The 9,049-nt window shown below is 48.0% G+C and overlaps 1 long non-coding RNA gene across 1 annotated transcript; it reads left to right on the forward strand.

The window, feature by feature from the left end:
- Window positions 1-395: 395 nt before the first annotated feature.
- On the forward strand, window positions 396-8,655 carry LOC116737961. Its single transcript, XR_004343333.1, has 3 exons — window positions 396-823; window positions 1,878-2,036; window positions 8,577-8,655. It is a non-coding gene; the product is annotated as an uncharacterized LOC116737961 (long non-coding RNA).
- The last annotated feature ends 394 nt before the right edge of the window (window positions 8,656-9,049 follow it).

A 9,049-nucleotide genomic window follows, 5' to 3' on the forward strand; every position in this document is an offset into this window, starting at 1 on the left:
GCATGCTCAAAACAAACACAAAACAAAACAAATCCCACTCTGCTTCATAGAAGCAGCATTACCTGGACCTAATCCCACCTCTCGTGGAACCGAATGGTTTTTTGGGAGCTCTCTACCTGGGCAAACACCCCCACCTTCTCTGAATTTCGGTTTCCTCCACTGTCATGGGGTTGATACTAATAGCTTCCTTCTTAGGCTGACAGAGATAACACACACAAGGCACGCAGCGCTGTGATAAGTCACCGTCCTTCCTGGGTGCCCTGCCCTGTCGCCTTGCCGCTCAGATGCCTCCTCCACACCAGGGGCTGAGAAGCGCTGGCTGGGGCGGGGCAGGGGGCGGAGCCTGGTCCCTCCTGACTGTCCTCCAGAATCACACATCTGGCCCCTCAGGGTGGGAGTGGGAAGGAAGCCAGGCTCCCTGGACGCTGATGAAACGTGTCTGTTGTGGGCCTGTTGGGCAACGCTGAAACTGGGGAGGAAGGAACAGCAACCGCTGAGTCTCCTGCTGGGTCCGAGGAGGCTTGAGCAACGCCCCCAGCAGTTGCCTCATCTCTGCCAAGCAGGGTGATGATGCCCCAGGGTGGGGTGTTGCACCATGTTCTTAGAAAGCTGCCTCTGTACATGCATTTCCATTTGGGGCCTGGACTGGTTTTGTTTAATCATTGTCTTTTTCACTTCCAAATTTCTGAGGGCAAATTGGGAGACCATGATGTGGTGAAATGATCATTAGCCAACTTTCCCTGAGTACTTACTCCACATCCTGTACTGTGCTAAGTCCCTTCATGTACGTGATCTCGTGGAATGCACACACCAACCCTCTCAGGTAGGTACTGTTCTTCTGCACATGAGCCCGTGAAGAAACTAAGGCCCAGAGTGGTTAAGCAACTTGCCCATGGTCACACAGCTTATAAATGGTGGAGCCAGGATTTGAGCTCAAACTAAGTGAGTCCAGGACCCTTAACCACTATTTGGGCACTGCCTCCTATGAGTGAAAAGAACCTGACTTGGAAGTCAGGCTGTTCTGGGGATGAAACCCAGCAATGATGCTGGCTCACTACATATCCCCAGTAGGTTCCTTCCTCTTCTCTGGGCCTCAGTTTCCTCATTGGTAGAGTAAGTGGGTTAGAATAGATTGCTGGTTCTCAAAATTTCCTTCTGCTTATTTAGAAAATAGAATGCTTCAAACAGAGACTGGCTGCAAACAAGAGAACTTTATAGAGAGTGATGGAAACATTCTAAACCTGGATTGTGGTGATGTTTGCACAACGTACATTTGCTAAAAAGCCTTGAATTGTACACTTCCAATGGGTGAATTTTACGGTGTGTAAATAATACCTCAATAAAGCTGTAAACTACTAGACTATTTTATGAAACAGCGATACTCAATCCCCAGTACCCACACAGGATTGTTTGAAAACCAGTGGGCTGTGTGGATTCTGGATTGCCTCAGACTCTGACCTTCTGGAATCCTGAGTTCATTTTTAGTGCCTACTTTGTGCAGATCGCTATGGTTATGTGTGTGCAGGGATTCCATCTTCTGTACCGTCAGCCCAGCCCCAGCACAGCACCTGACGCACCATACACATCCAATGAGCGCCATTCGATGAATGGCTGACGGAGGAGTAATGCACATTTTCACAAGGGTGGTCCAGACTTCAGGCTGCTTGGAGACAGGTACCATGTTTTCATTTTCCGAAAACCTAACTCCCAGCACAGACCTGGTACAAAGTAGGAATTTGGTTATGGTGTGTTGAATAAATAAATGACTGAATGGATACAATGACTCAGTCCCTCCTCGTGAGGGAAGACAGGATATCAGTGTATAGATACAGTTGCCCCCCTCCCCTTATCTGCAGTTTCATTTTCCATGATTTCAGTTACCCACGGTCAAGCTCCCAAAGCAGATGATCCTCCTTCCAAGGTATCGGCAGAAGATCAGAAGTGGCCTAACGCGACGTCACAGTGCCTACGTCATTCGCCTCATCACATCTCATCACGTGGGCCTTTTATCATCTCACATCATCACAGGAACAAGGGTGAGTATGGTACAGTAAGATTTGTTTTTAAGTTTATTTATTTATTTATTTATTTATTTATTTATTTATTTTGAGCAGGGAGGGACAGAGAGAGAGAAAGAGAGAGAGAGAGAGAGAGAGAGAGAGGGAGAGAGAGAATCTCAAGCAGGCTCCGCACCACCAGTCCAGAGCCCGATGTGGGGCTCAAACTCATGAACCACAAGATCATGAGTGGAGTCAAAATCAAGAGTCAGATGCTTAACCGACTGAGCCACCCAGGCACCCCACTACAGTAAGATATTTTGAGAGAGAGAGAGACAATCACATAACTTTAGTTACAGTATATTGTTCTAATTGCCCTATTTTATGGTTGTTGTTGTTGTTAATGTCTTCCTGTGCATCATTTATAAATTAAACTTTCTCGCTCAGGTCATGGTCTCATGGTTCGTGAGTTCAAGCCCCATGTTGGGCTCTGCACTGACAGTGCAGAGCCTGCTTGGGATTCTCTCTCCCTCTCTCTCTGCCCCTCCCCCGCTCATATTCTCTTTCTCTCCTCTCTCTCTCTCTCTCAAAAATTGGGCAGGGGTCAGAGAAGCCAGTGGGCAGTGGGCTAAGATGTTCAGGAGAATTGGGACAACTTACAGTTTCTTCTTTCTTCTTCTTCTAAAACTCTTGGCTAAGCTCCTGACTACTACTGATAGCTATCTCTTAACACCAGGGCCATTTCCTCTCTGTTCGGGAAAGCTCAGGAGTCCAGTGGCTTTGACTAAGTGGTCTGGAGAGAACTGTGAGCGAGGTGCCCCGGTGTCCCCTCGACACCTTCCCTGGAGGCGTCTGCGGTATAGCAGTTGCTACAGCAAACCAACTCCAAATTGAGTTTCAGAGGAAACGGGGAAAGAATAGAATAGTCTCCCAACCCCTGTAGCACCTGCTCCGTATCTGTTTTCTGACTTAATGCTTGAAGCTGGTCTGCAAGGTGAGTATGATTAACACCGTTTGTCAGTCAACGCGACCGAAGTTTGATGAAGCAACCTACCCAGAGACAAGTGGCAGAATAGGATTCGAACCTAGGACCAGGGCGCTCCGAACACCCTGCTTTACTGCTGAACTGTGTGCCTCTCCACCGGTCGGTTTCAGCTTAGACACGTCATGTACCTTCTTTGGGTTTCCCCATCTGCAAACCAAGGAGCTAAAAGCTAAGTGAGAGGGTCGTCTCCTGACCTGATTCAGAAGTGTCCCAGACGGCCATGGGTGGGTGCAGCCAGTGTGGCCGGGTCCCACAATAAGTGCTAGCAAGAGATGACTGATTGAAGTGGCTTTCAGCAAGGAAGCCAGCCTATCACAGGCTGGAGGCGAGACCTAAGCATGTGAGTCACCCCCGGCTCTCCCTGCCACTAGAGGGGACGGGGACAGCCCATGTCTGGTCTCCTTGGGTCCCTACCCCCACCCTCAGGGGTGTCTTATAACCAGGGCACAGTCTCCACCGAGATTAGGAGTACGTGCTCAGACACACACACAGACTTTGCAAACAATGCAGGGAAATAAAGTTCTCACAGGAAACATTATCATACTGACTCACGACAGACCCATCCATAAAACAAACTCCTGGTACCTGGGGCCGGCTCAGAGAGAGTGGCCTGGGAGATAGCAGGCCCACTCTCTCCTGGGCCCTGGAGGAAGTGGGTGCCGCCGGGGGGAAGGGCAACTTCCCCTCCCTGCTCCGACGTTGGCCTGGGATCTGAATTATTTGTCAAAAAGAGGAAAAAAAATGATTATTTTTAAAAAGAAAAGCACAAGTCCCACATTATGGCCTCTTCACCCTGTCACAAGAGCTCTGTTGCAGAAACCTCTCTTAGCACCATGGTATTTTGCAAGTCATTTGCCATGCCAATGCAGAAAACATTACCGTCTCCAGGGGCCTGTGTCTCCATCAACCCTTGCTTAGCAAAGCAGGCTTGACTGCTGCCAGTGTAGAGGGAGAATTTGCTCCAAGTCCGTTTTCAGACTTGAGAAGGCAGCTTGACACATCTTCGAAACATCACATGGACAGGTGTCTTACCTGTTTGGAGCCTCAGTTTCCTCACCTGCAAAACGGGAATAGTCATGAGAATGAAAGTAAGAAGATGTACATTTACCACGTGGCACAGTGTTGGTTTCCCTGACCCTCTGTGCGAAGCAGCCTGGAAAAGGGACTTGGGAATCTCAAGACCCCCCCTCCAAGTCTTGACCCTCCCCTTTCTTAATCCTGGGATGATTAAACCTGGGCCCTGTCCTCACCTCCATCTCCAACTCTGGAAAAGCAGGGTATCTAATCCGCCCTGATCTGCCCGACTCCCAGGGTGCAACACAGCTGTGAGGGGAGCTGGGTTGTCAACCAGGCTTAGGACACTGGCTCATGAAGGGTTCAAGTACCAAGGCCATCGAAGGGCCCTAGAACATTTGGGTTGTTGCTGTCCTGGCTGAGCCCTGGCCATTTTCCCATCCTAGAATAGGAATGATCCATGGTGCCCGGGATCTCCCCTGAGGAAGAAGAGGGTCAACATCCCCCTCTGGTTCCCCCTCTAGGAATAAAATGGGTCACTACTGGGAAGGGTTTGTACCCTCCTTCAGGCCCTGGCAGACCCTAGCCTCCCCTGGGAGTACTGCCAGCCAACCTCCAATCCCAGGTACATCACCCATACTTGGGCCACACCTGGCACTAAGGCCCTGATAAAATCACTCCTAGCCTGCTCTCTCCATCCATTCCCCCTCATGGTGACCACAGTGCTCTCTCAAGAACATACTCTGACAAGGTCACACCTGTGCTTGAAACCCTGCAATGCTTGAAGCCCAAGCTCGTTATTTTGGCCCTCAAGGTTCTTCAGGGTATGGCCTCTGCTGAACTCACCAGCTTCCCTCCCCCCTCATTTCTCTTACCCACCCTATGCTCTGGACTCACTTAAGGACCCACAGTTTCCTAATCTTGCCACAGTTTCATATCTCAGTGCCTTCTGCATGCTCTTGTCGCTGGTAGGTTGTTCCTTCTGTTATCTTCTAACAAACTTCTATTCATTCTTCAAAGCCCAACTTCAATATCCCCTTTTCTGTCAGATAGCCCTAAACCATGTTCCAAACAGTTCCTTTCTGTGCCCTCTCCATCTTTCTGGTGTCAGCTATCACACCATCTTATCATTTACTTCTTTATAGATATGTCTCCTGCTTGGGACCACAAGCTTAGTAGGTTAGGAATTGATTTCTGAGTACTTTGTCCCAAACTCTTAAATTTCCTCACCACATTTAGGGAATTTCCCTCCCCAGCATGGTGACTGCGCAGCCTGTCGCTGTTTGAGGAATCTCAGAGGGTGCTCAGATTTACAACCAAACATCTTTCAGGTCAGCCAACTTTGCCTTGAACCTTTGGTAGCTTGTTTTTCTACCAAATAGATGCCAAATGGGTCTGGAGTGGCTGGTGCATGCCTGCATTTTTAAAAGGTTTTAATGTGTAACTGTTTAATTCTTCCCAGGGAGATATTTTCTAAGGCGATAGAGATATTTTGTAAATAACACACTTCTTTTGTGTTGGAGGTGAAGCAAGGAATGAAGAGTCAATGCACGGGAAGCACAAGTGTTTTGCCAGCCCCTAAGTCAGCTCAGAGGATGAGAAATTCAGCCCTGAGGAATGAATGCCTAGGGATGTATGTCTGTCAGGCAGAGTCGTCTGGAGCACTTCCTAGAAATCTTGACCTGTCCCTGTCAATGGGGAAGGCTAATTAAAGGAAATAAAAGACTAGTAGCCAGGAGATTCCAATGTGCTGGAAAAACAAAGGCAGCCAACCTACAGACTGCTAAGTCAGCTCTCTGCTTTGCCCCTGTCTGGCTCCCCCTCCCATCCAGCCAAACGCTCTTTCTTTTCTTTTCTTCACCGGATTTGCCACCAGCAACACCTACTTGTCTCTCTTCACCCCATGGGAGAACATGCAGGGCCAGGCAGCTGACCGCAGTGGTTCAGAGTGAGGACAGGGAGATGCAAATTTAAACTGCTAGACACCTCTATTCCTCCATCAGAATGACTAAAATGAAAAAGACTGACCTGAGGTGCCTGGGTGGCTCAGTCAGTTGATCATCTGACTCTTGATTTCAGCTCAGGCCGTGATCCCCGGGGGTCATGGGATCAAGCCCCGCGTCGGGTGAATGCGGAGCCTGCTTGGGATTCTCTCTCTTTCCATCCCTCTGCCCCTCCCCTGCTCGTGCTCTCTTTATATATATAAAAAAAATTTTTTTAATAAATATAAAAAGACTGACCTTAGCAAACATTGGGGAAGATGTGGAGCAACTAGAACGCTCATATGCTTCTGATGGGAATGCAAAATGATGCAGTACGGCACTTATGAGGTTAAATACACACCTGACTGGAGGAGCCCACCATCCATGCCTAGGTAATTTCAAAAGTGAAATGAAAACATGTAGCTACACAAACAACCATACACGAATGTGCAGAACGCCATTATTCACATAAGCCAAAACGTGGAAACCACCGAAAAGTCTATCAACAGATGAATGGATGCAACGAAATGTGGTCCGTCCCTACAGTGGAATATTATTTGGCTGTGAAAAAAGGAGCAAAGTCCTGATAGATGTTATAACATGGATCAACCTTGAAAATATTATGCCAGGCAAAAGAAGGGAGTGACAAAAGACCACATATTGTAAGATTTCACGTACATGAAATGTCCCCCGAATAGGCAAATCTACAGAGACAGAAAGTAGATCAGTGGTTGCCAAGGGCTGGGCGGAAAAGAGAAAGAATGACTACTAATGGGTAGGGCATTTGTTTTTGTGGTGCTGAAGATGTTCTAAAATTGACAGTGGTGATGGTTGTACAACACTGTGAATATAGTAGAAAAACAACAACAACCGCACACTTTAAAAGGGCAAATTGCATGGTATTTGAATGACACCTCCCTAAAGCTTTCCCATGCATACATATATCCACATGGCGACAAAGACCATGACTGAAGCCCAAAGCAAGCATTCAGGCAGTGTGAGGAGTGCCGTAATTAGACCTGCAGATTGGATCTGGCCGTGGGATCTTGTGTGGCTGGCAGCATGGAAATCCTCATTGAATCTCTTTGCTTGTAGGCTGGGCATGTGCTCTCCAGGCCTCTGTTAGGCGCACAGGATTTACTAATTACACAATCTGCTTGGCTTGATGTGTCCATGCCTGCACCAGGTCAGGGGACCCTTGGATACCCGGGGTGGAAGGGACATGGCCCTGACCTAGACCGAGCTCCTCTTAGAAGCCACTGTACCTCACCCTTTCACTAGTGTTACATCATGATATGCCACAATGCTGGCAAGTAGGGCCGCTGCGTCTATGAACTGGCAGAGAGTGAATCCTGGGACAGGGCCCCACTGTCCGTGTGAGATGAGTCTGATGTGCTGTCGTTCCCTCTTTTGTATAATCACAACAGTAGAGAGCATTTATGAAGTGCTTTCTATGTGCTGGCACAAGTGTAAATCTTAGTATGTAACGTCTCCTTTAATTCCGACCCTAGAGGGGGTGTCAAGTATTAGCCCCCTGTGTGCTCACTGGTGATTGTACACCTTGTTCAAGACCACCCAGCTGTAAGTGGTGGAGTGGGGAATGGAATGCTAGTCAGTCAGGCTCTAGACCCACAGATGGCCTCCCTAAGGTCATAATGGAGAGCCAAAGGGCCTGAAGGCTCTCTGCTCCTGCTGCACCTGTCATCAGGAGAAGGCAGAGGGTGGGGAGGACACAGGGCTCGGGCAGCCAGAACAGGTTATTCAGCCCCATGAAGCTGGGGCTAGCCACACTGGCTACAGATCAGGGGAACAAAGGAGCAGGATATTTACCCTGTGATGGGCAGGAAGGGCAGAGAAAAACACCAGAGGTGTTTCTGTCCTGAAGAGCTAAATCAGAGATATTACCAGGCATTTCTGGTACCAGGTTTCACACTGATGGAGAGGATGGAGGGAGGAAAGAAGGGAGGGAAGAAGTGAGGGTGAGGAGAGGGAAGAAGGGAGGGGAAGAGGAGGGAGGAAGTGAGGGTGAGGGGAGGGAGGAAGGAAGAAGGCAAAGTCTTCTCAGCTCAGTGAATATTAAGATGAATGGTTTTATTTCTTGGTTGGTTGGTTGGTAGGTTGGTTTTCAGGGTCATGGGTAATGGAAAAAGCATAGGTTCACTTGCCTGGTCAAAGCAGTCCCTGAACTTTCTTACTGAAAAAAAAAAACAAAAACAAAAACAAACAAACAAAAAAAAACCCTGGCAGCCAGGCCTTTAGCTCCTGGAGATCTCCCCCTGCCCAATTCTTCCTTGACCTTTCCACTGCATCTTCCACTCTACACCCATTTAACAGAGACTCAAGATCAAAATCGTGATTGTGAAAGGTTTATTCAGGTAAGAGGTATTAGGCTAGGCTCACTCTTAGTGATGGATACAGGTCATCTTATGCACAACTCATTTTAAATGGTATGTAATAAGTCCAAAAAATAAGCTCGCGCCATTTCCAAGTAGTGAGAGAAAGAGTAGCTGGTGTCACTGAGCGCGCACTACCTTCCAGGTGCTGAGCGAGGCCCGGCGCACGTCGTCCTCCGACCTCTCCACATGCTTACAAGGTTAGCTGTCCTTCCCCCATTTAACAGGTAAGCAACCGGCGGCTTCAGGGGGAGTCATGTCACACAAGGGCACATAAGTGCCAGCTCTTGAATTCTCCAGTCTTTGAGAGTGGAAGCTTTTTCTTTTTATCTCTTTTGGCCTTTGCTGATGCCTGGTGATAGGACTTTCTACAACTGGGCCAACTTCCCCTGTCGGGCTCTTTACCAAACATTCCAGGTAGACTTATCACCCTGTGATAACATGGGAAGTTCTCATTCATTCCATCTGTATCAAAGCCTAAAAACAAAACAAACAGGAAACTGTATTCATAAAAAAATATATATGAATTCAACTGTATCGATCAAAAAAAAGTCTGTAGAATTGTTAAAAATGTATTTACGAATTCCTTTTTCCTCTGTGCTTCATTAGTGCAAATGA

The sequence above is a fragment of the Lynx canadensis genome, chromosome A2, assembly GCF_007474595.2.
Source record: "Lynx canadensis isolate LIC74 chromosome A2, mLynCan4.pri.v2, whole genome shotgun sequence".
Taxonomy (NCBI): Eukaryota; Metazoa; Chordata; class Mammalia; order Carnivora; family Felidae; genus Lynx; species Lynx canadensis.